The sequence below is a fragment of the Rhinatrema bivittatum genome, chromosome 10 (assembly GCF_901001135.1).
Source record: "Rhinatrema bivittatum chromosome 10, aRhiBiv1.1, whole genome shotgun sequence".
NCBI classification, from domain to species: domain Eukaryota; kingdom Metazoa; phylum Chordata; class Amphibia; order Gymnophiona; family Rhinatrematidae; genus Rhinatrema; species Rhinatrema bivittatum.
In genome coordinates this window covers 56,661,363-56,675,308 of record NC_042624.1, presented here as the reverse complement: position 1 = coordinate 56,675,308, position 13,946 = coordinate 56,661,363, and the positions used below count along the sequence as shown (strand labels likewise).

The 13,946-nt window shown below is 42.9% G+C and overlaps 1 long non-coding RNA gene across 1 annotated transcript in view; it reads right to left on the bottom strand.

Moving 5' to 3' along the window:
- The window catches only part of LOC115100429, a 132,398-nt gene that overhangs the window by 61,308 nt on the left and 57,144 nt on the right, over positions 1 to 13,946 (bottom strand). Inside the window, exon 2 of the long non-coding RNA XR_003859057.1 lies at positions 7,071 to 7,214. This is a non-coding gene — a long non-coding RNA (uncharacterized LOC115100429). The remainder of the gene's footprint in view (positions 1 to 7,070; positions 7,215 to 13,946) is intronic.

Sequence of the window (13,946 nt, the reverse complement as noted above, 5' to 3'; positions counted from 1 at the left end):
GTAATGGGTAATATTAATCATGTATTGCATCTGTAAACTTACTGCAATATATAAGAGACTGGAAGGGCAAAGTCTCAGCCAGCCACCATTAACATGGCAATGGACAGGGCTTTCTTCTTCAGCAAGGCTTTGCAGTGGATCGGGGGGAGGGAGCGGGAAGAGAGATCACTGCTCCTCATGCTTCTTCCCTCTCCCCTCCCTTGTCCTTGTGTGGATTTCAATCGCACAAGAGTCTGAGCAGCCCCTGATTCATCACTTTCCCTTGGAATGGGGGCCGGGTAACTGGTGCCTCTATCAAGCTTTCCTCCATTCTACCTTGGCTCTGTCAGATCCCCACTTGGAGGGCTAGACGCAGCTCAGAGGCAGAGCATGACCGATGGATGTCCTTAGGAGAGCGCAGCTGATTGGGTGATGTTACAAGAGAAGGGGGGGAGCTGAGTCTAGTGCTGGTGGTGGGTAACCGGTGGTTAATTCCATCCTCAAGCCTTCAGGATGACAGAGGGAGCATAAGGATAAGGTGTGAAGAGAAGCGATGGAGGAGGACTGAATCTGGAGATTAGGGTGCAGGTTCCAATTCTTTTTGACAGCAATGTTGCGTACAAGTTATAAAATACGTGGGGGCTGTGCATATATAAGTGCGCCGGATTTTATAATCCACGCGTGTATGTGTGGGTGGCGCACTCAAGGGGGGGGGGTAAAATTTTGCAAATTCGCACAACGAGGAGATCGGGGCTCCCCCAGTTCCCTCCCAGTCTGCTCCAATTTAGGAGGACTGGGTGGGAACTTTCCTACCCTAACCTCCCTTCCCCTCTCCTCCCCACCCTCTAAAACCCCCTTTTTTTTTTCTTTACCTTTTTTCCTTCAAGCTACTTCAGGGCCCAAGATGAAGTAGCTTGCTCATGCCGGCAGCCAGCTTGTGAGGCTCTGGGACAGCGATGAATGGCACATTCCCTCCTGCCCCGCCCATCCCCCCTGGCCCTCCCATTTGTCAGGGCCCAGCACTTATGCACGTATTGCAGCGCGTGCAGGGCCCGGCCACACATGTAAGTGGCGATTTCTACGTGCGTGGCAGATTTAAAATCCGGCCGTTAGAGAGCAGGTAACAGGTCCAAGGCAAGACATGGGTCATCCAGTTATGGTAAGAACATAAGAACATGCCATACTGGGTCAGACCAAGGGTCCATCAAGCCCAGCATCCTGTTTCCAACAGTGGCCAATCCAGGCCATAAGAACCTGGCAAGTACCCAAAAGAACCTGGCAAGTAGTGTTCATCTCACTCAATTGTGGGAGGGTGTGCTAAAAGGATTGAAGAAGAGAATTTACTCTGATATATTCTAGTTATTGAAGGGCAGGAGGTGAGGAAAAAGGGGAAGGATGAAGAAGCAGGGGCCAAGATAAAGGTTCCTAGAAATATACTGAATTGAGGGTGGTGTTTCCTTGGCTTAGCCAGTATGATTGGGCATCATGACCCCACACCATTAGCATACATGGGGTCCTATAAAGATTGGGCCTGGTTGAATTATGATGAAAGGTTATAAGATAAGATGGCGAAGAATCATTTTACGTCCTGGGGAACCCAAGATACTTATGTTTAATGCAGATGACTAAAAATGGTCATGCATTTGGGAATAGGGTGGAGGTCATGGACAGCTCTGAAGTTCATTCTGTCCCTCTCAGAAGGCAGAAGGACCAGGAAAAATGGGGGGGGGCAGTTCAAGGGGCAGGCAGGATGAGTATTGGCAATTAATAAGTGTTCCTGCCTCTTCCTAGACTGTAAATTCAGACATGCTTGTCTTTCTATGGAGAAGCTAATCTCGACTTCAAATGTGTTAAAAGCCCATGCTGGACGGGTTGAGCAGAGAGCCAAACAATGTTTTGAATAAAGGGCCCCAACACCAATCCATCCTACTGCTATAAGAGCATGGTTAGAGAAGTCCCCAACTATGTTGGTGGCAGTGATCTGTGAGTAGGATTTTAGGCTACCTAACATAAGTCTGGGTCGAATGGAGCAGGGAAGTGCATTCCAAAATGCCATACGTCATGTGAATCAGTGTGGTTTTCGTAGGGGCCAGGGGTTTCAGTAGCAGATTACATCTTGAGGGAGTTACACCAGAGGCAGATGGTAATCCTGATGGTGGTGGTTGTATCCTCTGCCTTTGATTCAGTTTCCCATTCAATATTATTGCGGAGGTTAAGTGAGGTGGGTATCGGGAGGGGGGGGGGGGGGGGGGTTGTGGCTCGCTGGTTTGCTTCTTTTTTTGCAGCAAGTTCGGGTGGGTTCTTGAGGTTCTTCCTGGGAACCAGTGACCTCCGGGTTCCCCAGAGGTCCTCCCTTTCTCCTGTTTTATTAAATCTCTATTTGCTCGTTCTCTGCAGAGACTGGAGAATCATTTCTAAATGTTATGCTGACGATATCCAGTTAGTATTTCCTGTGCTGAGTTTAGTTTTACATCCTGCTGCCCACATTGATATAGTAATGAGGAAGGTAAAATCTTGGTTATTACAGAATTATCTTTCTTGGAAAGTTTCTAAGGGTAGTTCTCAGGGTGGTATACAGAGTCGTCCAGTAAAATTGTCTTTGGATGGTTTTGAGCTACCAGTTGCTTCTTCCGTCTGGAATTTGGGAGTTGGAGTGGACTCTGCCCTTAATTTTTAGGGCCAGTTACAGTGTGTGGTTAGTGCTGGCTTTTTAAGCTTCACCTTAAATTTATTTTAGATAAAGGGAACTTTAGATTAGTAATTAGTTTTGGATTATTGTAATGCCCTTTATATTGGGATATCGGGTTGTTTTACGAACCTTGCAATTAGTGCTTAATGCTGCAGTGTGACTTTTAAATGGTTGCCCATTGAGAGATCACATGTCACCAGTTTTGATGGCACTCCATTGGCTTCTAGTGAAACAAATATTTAAGATTCTTTGACTTTTCAGAATATATGGGGTGATGAGCCTGCTTATTTCAAGAAGTTAATTTCATGGCATTGTCCAGTTTGTTCTTTGAGGTCGGCTGAGTCATTTTTGTTGTTTGTACTGGGGGCTAGAGCTGTAAGGTTACCAGAAACCTGGAACTGGGCATCATCTTGGGTTGGCCAAAGATCCGACAGATTGAGGATTATAAACTTTTCTTCAAGCAAGTGAAGGCATTACTGTTTGGGGAAGCCTATGGGGTGCCATATGTTTTAAACTGTTTTTTATGTTTTGTTAATGTGATAGGTTTTATTTGTTTATTTGTTTATTTTGTAATCCTCCCAGAACAGTTGTGTTGGCAATGGGCAGAAAATAAATTAAATAAATGAATGTGCAATCAGGTTTGGGGATGTGATAGAAGGCAAGTTGGCAGCAGAGTTGCAGAAGGGTAGAATTGCTGGTCCTTTTGAATTCGCTTCATTTGAGGTGATGCATTCATCTCCTTTGGCAATGGTGCTAAAAAAAAGGAGGCTGGTCAGTATAAGATGATTTTGAACTTTTCCTTACCACCAGGTTCATGTGTTAATGACTAAGTGCCAAGGGAGCTATGCTTCTTTTGAGATGGCAGAAGCTTTGATTAGGGAAGCTAATAAGGGAACGCTAACTCGAATAGTTTTCCATTCCTGAGTTTCACATTTCAGAGAGAAGAGAGAGAGAGAAGGGAAAATGCTAGAAACATTTTATTGTGTTCTAGGCAAATGACAAAAAAAAAAAAAAATATATATATATATATATATATATATATATATATATATATATATATATGTCAATATAAATGTTCTAACCTCAACTGAATAAAAAGTCACCTCCACCCTTCAAAAAAAAAAAAAAAAAAAAGTTAGTGTATATTTTCAATGTATAGAAAAAAGGCACCATAGAGGGAGCTATGGCCATGTTCTCTTCAGGAGGTGGAAAAGACAGATGAAACTGTTCCCTTGGGAGCACATTCCATTCACTAATAAGGATAGGTACCCTGGTCCGCTGTCTCTGAAGAAGTGTGTCAGAGAATCAACTTTCCTCTCAGCCCAGTCAAAAGAAAAATGCTTTCCTCTGCATTTTAAAAGAATAATATTTGTTTTAAAGACCTCTTTGTAGCATCAAGAATGGCCTTTAATGACTTCGACATGGAGAAGAAAGAGTGCACTGCACTGAAGCAGAATGGCTGAAAGTCCATTTGAAGACATGGGACCCTGTTCAATGCCATGCTGCTCCTCAGGCTTCCGAAGCAGAGGAAATGCATTCGTCCAGATGAAAATGAAATGTGGGCAGGAAACAAAAGCTGGCAAGGACAGTATTTTGTTTTTACTGAAACACTTGAGCATTTTCTAGGGGAAAAAAGGCCGGAGAAAGAATACCATAAGCTAAGGGAATAACAAAGTTCTTTCTTCAAATCTATCGTGGGAGGATACTCAAAAGGTGCAAGTATAATTTTCTCTGGGATACAGACTTGGTAAAATGGGAAAAGCAACAATCGATGCATAGGTTAAGCACACTTTCTCTCAGCTTTTGTACAGTGCAATTACGGCACATTCCAAAACCAATCCATCTGCTTATAAAGCCACCAGACAGTCTGATTTATCTCACTAATCTGTAACTTTCAATGGCTTGGATCCTCATACTCTCATTCATTCCATTACCTCCCCCTCCCCCCAAGACACACAACATTTTGTTTAAAATAAAATATTTGTTTTGCTAAAGGACCTTAGCAAAGATTGAGTACCCCACTCAGGTTCTAAATTGTATAATGCGGCAAAAAAAACCCATCTAATAATACTGCAAATACAATAGCCAGCCCGATGAGAATCTGGTTATGAATATGTATCCGGTGCATGGAAAATACCATTTTTCATCAAAATGAAATATGACACATGGCGAATAGTGATCCACAGGCAATGGAAACTATTTCCAAATAAGCCAAAAAGAAGCTTCGTTGATGGCAAAAGAGAGAGGTCTGAGCTCCCTTCCTTGTTTCATTTTCTTTCCTTAAAAGCACTAGAGATGTGAATCGTGTCCTCGATCGTCTTAACGATCGATTTCGGCTGGGAGGGGGAGGGAATCGTATTGTTGCCGTTTGGGTTTTAAAAATATCGTGAAAAATCGTTAAAATCGTGAGCCAACCCCCTAAAACCCACCCCCGACCCTTTAAATTAAATCCCCCACCCTCCCGAACCCCCCCCCAAATGCTTTAAATTACCTGGTGGTCCAGAACGGCGGCGGTCCGGAACGGCCCCCTCAATTGAATCCTTTTGTCTTCAGCCGGCGCCATTTTGCAAAATGGCCGCCGCAAAATGGCGGCGGCCATAGACAAAAACGATTCGACGCAGGAGGTCGTTCCGGACCCCCGCTGGACTTTTGGCAAGTCTTATGGGGGTCAGGAGGCCCCCCCAAGCTGGCCAAAAGTTTCTGGGAGTCCAGCGGGGTTCAGGAAGCGATTTCTTGCCGCGAATCGTTTTCCGTACGGAAAATGGCGCCGGGAGGAGATTGACTGCAGGAGGTCGTTCAGCGGCGGTCCGGAACCCCCGCTGAACGACCTCCTGCAGTCGATCTCCTGCCAGCGCCATTTTCCGTACGGAAAACGATTCGCGGCAAGAAATCGCTTCCTGAACCCCGCTGGACTCCCAGAAACTTTTGGCCAGCTTGGGGGGGCCTCCTGACCCCCCACAAGACTTGCCAAAAGTCCAGCGGGGGTCCGGAACGACCTCCTGCGTCGAATCGTTTTTGTCTATGGCCGCCGCCATTTTGCGGCGGCCATTTTGCAAAATGGCGCCGGCTGAAGACAAAAGGATTCAATTGAGGGAGCCGTTCCGGACCGCCGCCGTTCTGGACCACCGCTGGATCCCCAGGTAATTTAAAGCATTTGGGGGGGGTTCGGGAGGGTGGGGGATTTAATTTAAAGGGTCGGGGGTGGGTTTTAGTGTGCCGGTTTTCCTGCCCTCCCCTTCCCCCGATTTACGATTTTTTAACGATAAATTGGGGGAATTGGTATTGTATCGTGGCCCTAACGATTTAAAATATATCGGACGATATTTTAAATCGTCAAAAAACGATTCACATCCCTAAAAAGCACCCTCTTTGTGCGTTCAAATTCACAGCGTGGAACAGCAGTCAAAGGCCTAGGAATTACTGCTAACTCAGCAGGACAAAATCAGTGAGGGCATGGAAGCAATGGACTCGGCCAGCAGAAAGGCAAAGGTGCAGAGCTTGTGTAAAGTGCAGCGATGGGGAGGGATGGAAAGTGAGAGAAGACCAGTCATTACTTGGTTAAAAATGGGGTGCAGACGAATGTGCTGTTAGGCTTTGTGATGTCCTGTTCCCAGACAGTAAGCCTAAGCAACCACATCTTTAATTTGCCTGTCTATAACAGCTGCTGCTGCTGTCGCCACAGAAAGAGAAATTATAGCTTTCAAGCCTTCATTTTATTCCTCTTACCTATAATCCTCTAGTTCCAGCCTGTCTGACCACTTGAAAAGCCTTTTTTTTTTCTTAATTAGTACAGCTTTTGGAGGCACTTAAATATGTAGTGCATATGCAGAAATTCTAGACAACTTTGTAAACTCTTCATGAGTCAAAAAAAAAATTAATAATAGCAGCCCAGTCAGGAATAGAGACTAACACACACTGCACCAATTAACAAATCCCATAACTAAGATTGTCATTTCCCTTGTTAGATAGCATCATGAGTTCTCCCAGAAAAACTGCAAAGCTAAACCATTTGCATAAGTTATGAATAGTTTTAAGTGGGTATCCATTTAAACTGTTGTAGGTTATCTAGTACAGCCCTGATGAAGAGAAACTGTTTTGCTTTGAAACAGTCTCAAGAAAAGAAGATGAAAGGAGTCATTCAAATGCAGTTCGGAGACAGTCGATGTAGGCTACAAAGATAACACAGGTGGAACGTGTAAATGTCTGACTTCTGCTAACATGTTTTTAGGTGCCTGTCTGCCTGGCTGTGGCCCAGGCAATGTGTGTTTATTTTATGTATAAAAAAAAAGTCCTGCCATAAACAACAATTAGGACAAGCAGGTTTTAATGAAGGTGCCTAGTATCAGTAAAATTCCCCAACTGCATGAAGCATTTGGATTTGGTACAAGGAAATGGCTTTTACCTTAATCATTTCTTAATCTGTATGCTGTAGCCTTGGAGTCCCACTAATGTGCTTCAACAGCTAATATGGAAGAGGCACAAAAGATTCTGGTCCGGTTGCCTTCAGCTGGTTTCAGATGCAGGTCCAGGCATTCTCCGCCAGTTCCTACGGAAGGCAGGGAAAGGAGAGATTGCACGTGTGAGTCTGGGACTTTGATATATATCAACTGAAAACCGAAATTGGCCTCTGATAGTTCCATTTGCTTGGTTGAAAAAAAAAGGAAAATGCACACACATTAACCTCTCTGAGGAGTAATTTTTCAGCCTTCCCCATACCTGCACAGTCCATGAGTATTTTTGAGTCCTGGACTCTTCACTCAGTTTCGAAGAGGCCATGCATGTACTCTGCGCCCACATGCATCTCCACCTGCTAATTTGTAGGGGGTAATTATTCCGACTGAAAAATGTGCCTACTTTTGAGAAGTATGCATGCAATTCTAAAACCCGCCTCCAAGAAGGCTTCTCCCCAAGGCGGGTGAAAGTGCATGATTAGTGGCACTACGTGGCATACTTTTACTCATATATAGGGCGGGCAATTTTTAAACGGACCACTTCCATGGCTACAGAAATGGCTTTGAAACTTACCTTCCTTGTCTACAAGCTAAAGAATCATTGCATACCTGAGATACATATACAATAAATATAGATATATAGGTACATTTATCACATAGGTACATGCAGATTTCTCTTACATGTTATGGAAACCAACCTTGAAATAGAGAGATCTAATTGATCTGTGTCTTTGCCCAAGACTTTGTGCCTACTTCCAGTGGAATCATTTAACAAGGTGCATTCCAATTTTACTGGCAGGGTGAAAGGTTAGAGTGACATGAGATGTCCTATAGCAGAAAAACACTTTTTGAAACAAAAGATAAGAGGACAGTGTTCTTCCAAAAGGAAACCTGGTTTGTTCCAGACATGGTGGTATTGTGTCCTTCAGTATGGACACCAAGTTACTTTACTTTATTTAGGTCAGATAGGCACCTTCGTTTTCAATTACTGTTTTATTTTTCCTGGGAATTTCAATTATATATAACAAAAAAAAAAAAATCAGTGGAAAAATGATTTTGTTATAACACACAGGAGGAAAAACCAGTGGACGTGTCCTATTATCCACAGATTTTATGCATTCAAATTCCCAGGAAAAATAAAAATAAGGTTTAAAATGAAGGTCCCTAAGGACAGGCTATGATCAGACTTTGCTTTGGCTTGTTGTCCTGCTCTGTTCAGACAGATTGGGCATGCAAGTCCAGAACTGGGTCAGCCTGTTTCTGATGGCCCGGGCATTGTTCGATAACTCAGCCTCAGACTAATGGGGCCCGTGATTTCCATTAGGTTTGAAAAGCTGTGTTAAAACCAGTGCTTGCCAATTACATTTTGTCAGATATGTCTCAGTGGAATTTCCCCCCTTGCTTGGACAATCATCCGCCCACAGACCTGCTTCTCTACTGGTAGGGTGGCAAGGGTTGAAGCCTGGTGATGGATGCTACTGTGCCCACAAGTTTCACCTTCTGCTAATTAAACCCCTTTTTTTTTTTTTTTTGTATCTGTCACTGTAAATAATGACACTGAAGTTTCCTTCCATAGTGTAAGGACATGGTAAAAAGAGAGAGAATTCTGGAAAAAACACACATAAAAAATCAGTGACTTCTACAAAACCTTTATTTGAACAATATTGGACTTCGACTAAAAACACAACATATTACCAGTGCAATTTCTTGGTCTATTGCTTCTGGCAGTTGGTGTTAATTATATTTGTAAGCCTGTTAATGACATAAAACGTTCTGCGCTCTTCCTGTTAACTTCATTGTCATGTTCCCTCTCTGGATCCACCCATTTATAGAGTGAGGAGTATGTGTGCTAGGTAAGATTAGGTGAGTCAATGTAAAGCAGAAACTAAAAAAAAAAAAAAAGATTAAAAGCAGAAACTTTGTTATTGGACAATGAGCAGCACTTAAATGCTTAAAACATGCTCAAAAGACTGAAAAATAATGATCAAATGACCCCTCACAATGGAGTACATTTCCAAGGCGGTTCTGCATGATAGAGCATATGCATGCTGCTTATACATGTGTACACACTATTTTATAAGCATCGAGCGGAAATGCATATTTTTGTTTTCATGTAAACATTTTGCTTAGTAAAAAAAAAAAGTAATCAGTACAGACTGTAGGTTTGGCACCTCCACCATCTGCTGGAGACAGAGAAATACTGGCAGACTGTGGGTGGCACCAGAGGATATAGGGCAGAGTCTGTCAAAACTTCTCTGTCTCCATCTGCTGGAGGGGAATCAAAACCCAGGAGCCTGGACTGATCTGGGTACATTCAGGGAATGCATATTTTTTGTTTCATATAAAACATTTTACTGGTACAAAAAGGGGCAGTCTAAGGCATGGTGAAGAAATACGTGCAGCAGTTGCTATTTTATATGTGCATGAATTATCACTTGTATACCCTTGTGCAACTGAAACGGGACTCGTCTGTTGTCTGCACTTTTTGGATGGGATTCAGGGTGAAGTGTTAGAGTGATGTCCAGGTGAACTAGAGATGGACTGGATGAACTGATTATTTCAACTAAACATGCAAGTATTTTCAAAACAATATGCATGTATGCCTTATAAAATTCCTGCCTCCAAGTATAGATCATGGTTATTAAATGTATGTGTGTTAATTTTTTTGTGCTACAATATACATGTGTATGTTTATAAAATAAGTAGAGAAAGTAATTGCATTCTTGCTTGGAAATCTTCATGCATGCTGAAATATACGCACATACTACTAGTTGATTCTGTGCCAGTACATGCTTAATATCGCAATACTAGTATTACTGAAACAAATCCGCGCTCTTTAAACTGAATCTAGTGCAGGGTTCTAGTAACCATTGGGGTTTGGGAGAAAACTGTGCTCTTAGTTGGTAATGACTTAAGCATAAGAATAATCCTAAGATGTAGGTATTGAATTATTCTTATGTTAGTCTAATATCAGGTATAGCAGCCACTCGATTTTAATTACTTATGAGGACTTAACACTACCTCTACAAACAAGTTCAATATTTTTTTTACTTATTTTACTGTTAATATAGTTAGTTTTAGTACTAGCAGGAAACAATGGGAGGATATTACAAGATAGGGAGCACATCCCAATAAAAAGGCTGACCCCCATCATTTAAATGCTAAGGAAGACTAAAAGTGATGTCATTGTTATGCATCGTTAGGGATGTACAGACATGCTTTGGGAACAAAACATGTAATGTTTTGTTTCATGTCATTTCTAATCCCAAATGGCATAAAAAAAAACACATTTTTGTTTTGTGTTTGCATTTTAACACATTAAGAGGTGCATTTTGAAAGTCAGGTGTACGCCATAAAATCGGGAGATGTTTGCATATATGGGACATGCACACGTTCACCTGATTTTAAAAGCCGCCTATATGCATGCACATCTCCAGATATGCTAATTTATCATTTAGAGCAAAATAGAGGCGTGGTGTGGATGGGGCATGGGCATTTAAGGGCGGGGCCAAGAGATGTGTGTGCAGTATCCATGCGCCTGGGCTTGTGCCCAGGTACAGTGTCATATAAACCTCCTTCATAGCAAAAATAAACTTAAGTTTAATCCCCCCCCCCCCCAAAAAAAAAGCAGGAATCTGTGAGATGTTTAAGGGGTCTGTAACTGGGGGGAGTGCAAGCTAAAAAGCCAGAGGTGTTTTGAGGACCTAATTCTAGACTGCAAGAACTAGTGGACGAACTGGTGAAACTGGTCAAGGCATGGACGTGCACCTGTTATAAAATTCTGTCACTTGCATAGCTCAAATAGTTTGCGCAGAAAAATTGGGCATACGCATACCTAGGCTATTTTATAACATATGTGTGTTTATGTACATGTTATAAAATTGGCACACACCCAGAGATGTGGCAATGTACACGTGTACATGTGCGCCTGCTTGAAAGTTACCGCCCTTTGATTTAGAACATGTTAAATGCTTTTAGTCCATGCTAAAGCGATTTAGCATGTGCTACAACCCATAGAGGTAGATCTTCAAAACATACTCACGCGCGAACAAAAGTACACCAGATTTTATAAGATACGTGCGTAGCCGCGCATATCTTATAAAATCCGTGGTCGGCGCGCGCAAGGCTGTGCAAAAACGGCAGCCTGCGCACGCCGAGTCGCGCAGCCTGCCTCCGTTCCCTCCGAGGCCGCTCCAAAATCAGAGCGGCCTCGGAGGGAACTTTCATTCCGCGTCCCCCCAACTTCCCCTCCCTTACCCTATCTACCCCACCCCCCAGCCCTACCTAAATCCCCTCCCCTACCTTTGTTGGGCAAGTTACGCCTGCTTGAAGCAGGTATAAGTTGCGCCCGCCGCCCCGGCATCCCCCAGCACAGGCCGCAGTGCCAGGGGACTCGGGACCGCCCTCCCGGCCCGCCCCCGAACAGTCACCACGACCCCGGACCCACCCCAGACACGCCCCCTCCAGCCCCTTTTACGAAGTCCTGGGACTTGTGCGCGCCGGCGGCCTATGCAAAATAGGCACGCCGGCGCAGGGATTTTAAAATCTACCCCATAATGAAAAAGGAATAAAAAGGCAACTAAATGAACAGTGAAATTAAAAAAAAAAAAAAAAAAGAAGATTTCCATGCACACCTCTGTGTTTGAAGTAATTCAGGGAGCCATCTCAGTCATCAGAAATGTCGCCTTCTAAACTACATTTCACATTATTATTATTCACCCATGGCCAGCAGGATTCCTCAGTTCCCTGCCAGTTATGGAAGGAGCCACAGGACAATAAATGTATCCTATCGGCAGGGTTCTCCAATTTCTGACTGACCAAAGAGAAGGTACTAGATTGAGACAAGGAGGCAGAGAGGAGTCATGGCAGCTGGTAGAACTTATCCCGCTGGCCACTGAAGGAAAAAACAATTGCCTCTGGAGGATCAGTCCCATGCCTCAAGGTGGTCAGTTTTGGCATGAGGATGAAGGAACAGCAGTGCATTGTGAATTGCTTAGCTGGGTTCCTTGCAATCCATGATCTCTATAAACATAATTCCAGTTCTATACTGAATTACTGTGTAGGTGCCAGAATATGTTTCTGAGCTAAGATCTTCACCTGGACAATCCACTTCTATTTTACCTCAGGAGATCCAGAGGAACCTCAAAATGGTGAGGCCTGTGGAGTTTACTTTAGAAACTATCTGGGAAGCTACTTAAGGCTTGGGGAATGTTATTATTTCCCAGGTGTCTCCCTTGCTTGAGAATAATTTAGTCTTTGAGAGTTGTATTTAGTCTTTGGAAGGTTCTAAGGCAGAACTCACATCACAAGTTTCTGAGTTACAAACTAAAGTGACCCATAAATTTCTTCAAGGAGCATTGGTTAAAGATAATACTTCTTTATCTGACAAAAGAGTTTTCTAGATTCTCTGTTTTATCAGGTGGAAAAATTTGCAATTTATTAATTTTCCTCATTTTCCTGTAGTGTCTGCTAAAAGTAAATACATGTTTAGACGACATCTGATGGAAGTTCTCAGGATCCTTGAATTTGCATTTCCACCTGTGTGGAAGATTTATTATCTTCATCCTCCTAAGAGAGGATGGGTTTTAAGAATTCTCCTACATCTGATTATTCTTTGGATGTAACGGCATTATTGGAGACTCCTGTTACCATTGTGGTTAAACCTTCTATTTTACTGTCCTCTGGCCATAAATTCTAATACAGACTGGCTACTCACTATGGGGCCGATGCAATATCATGTGGGCAAAAAACCTGCATCCAACTTGGTCGTTTGTTTTTTGAACGCCCGCACATCCCCTCTCTTGGGTACTCGATCTAATAATCTAATGAGCTGGCGTGCTAAAAGGGATGCGCAATGGATAATTTGTGTGTCTATGCCATCGAGTGCCCAGGAGAAGTGACTTTGCACAGGTAAGGAAAAAACGGTCACTCAATTTTCTGAGCATCTGTTTTCCTAACAAGTACACAGCTGCAGATTAGGAAAGTGGACACTCAGAAAATTGAGCATCCCTTTTCCTAAACTGACTGCTGTCAAGTTTTTTTGTTGTTGTTTTTTTCGTTGCAGCTTTCTGTGGTTCCTCCTGCTTAGTATCGCAATATTAAGTAGGAGGAACCACAAAAAAAAACAAAAAACTATTTTTTGCTCTTCTGAGCATGGCTTGGTGTGCTTCAAAATGCCAGCTCTGGGCTGGCGTTTATTTTTGAACATTGAAATGTGCGCATCAGCTTCACGTTTTATTTTTTTATTTATTTTTTATATCGGGGGTACTAGCTAATAGCCTCATCAACATGGCATTTGCATGAGATGAGGGCTATTAGCTACTTGCCGATATAGACGCATGTTTTGGATGCGCTAATCCCAATATTGTATTGGGTGTATGTCTAGCGCATCTAACCGCGCATTTAGCGGTGTGCTGAGCTCAGTACCCGATATTGCATCGGCCCCTATATCTTAGACATTGAAGTTTAATTATTCTACAATGCAAGGTTAGGGTTTCCCCAACCATAGCCAAGCAGATTCAGAAGAAACGGAAACTGCTTCTCCTGATGAGGTCTAGGGTGTTACAGCTGAAGTTCCCTTGCAAATGTTGCAGCAAGTATAAAGGTATTTCCTATTTATTTTTATGAACCTAAGAAGCATTTTTTTGTTTAGTTGATAAAGTTGTACAATCAGGCCCACTTTCATCTCAGTATTCTCTGCCAGATTAGTTTGCAATCTGTATATTTGTATAGCCCTTGGAGATAGCGCTCTGTTTACCTTGTGTGTTTTTTGTTGAAATATTTCTTCTTGGATTGTGTATTGGATCCCCTTATATTCAGGGACTTGA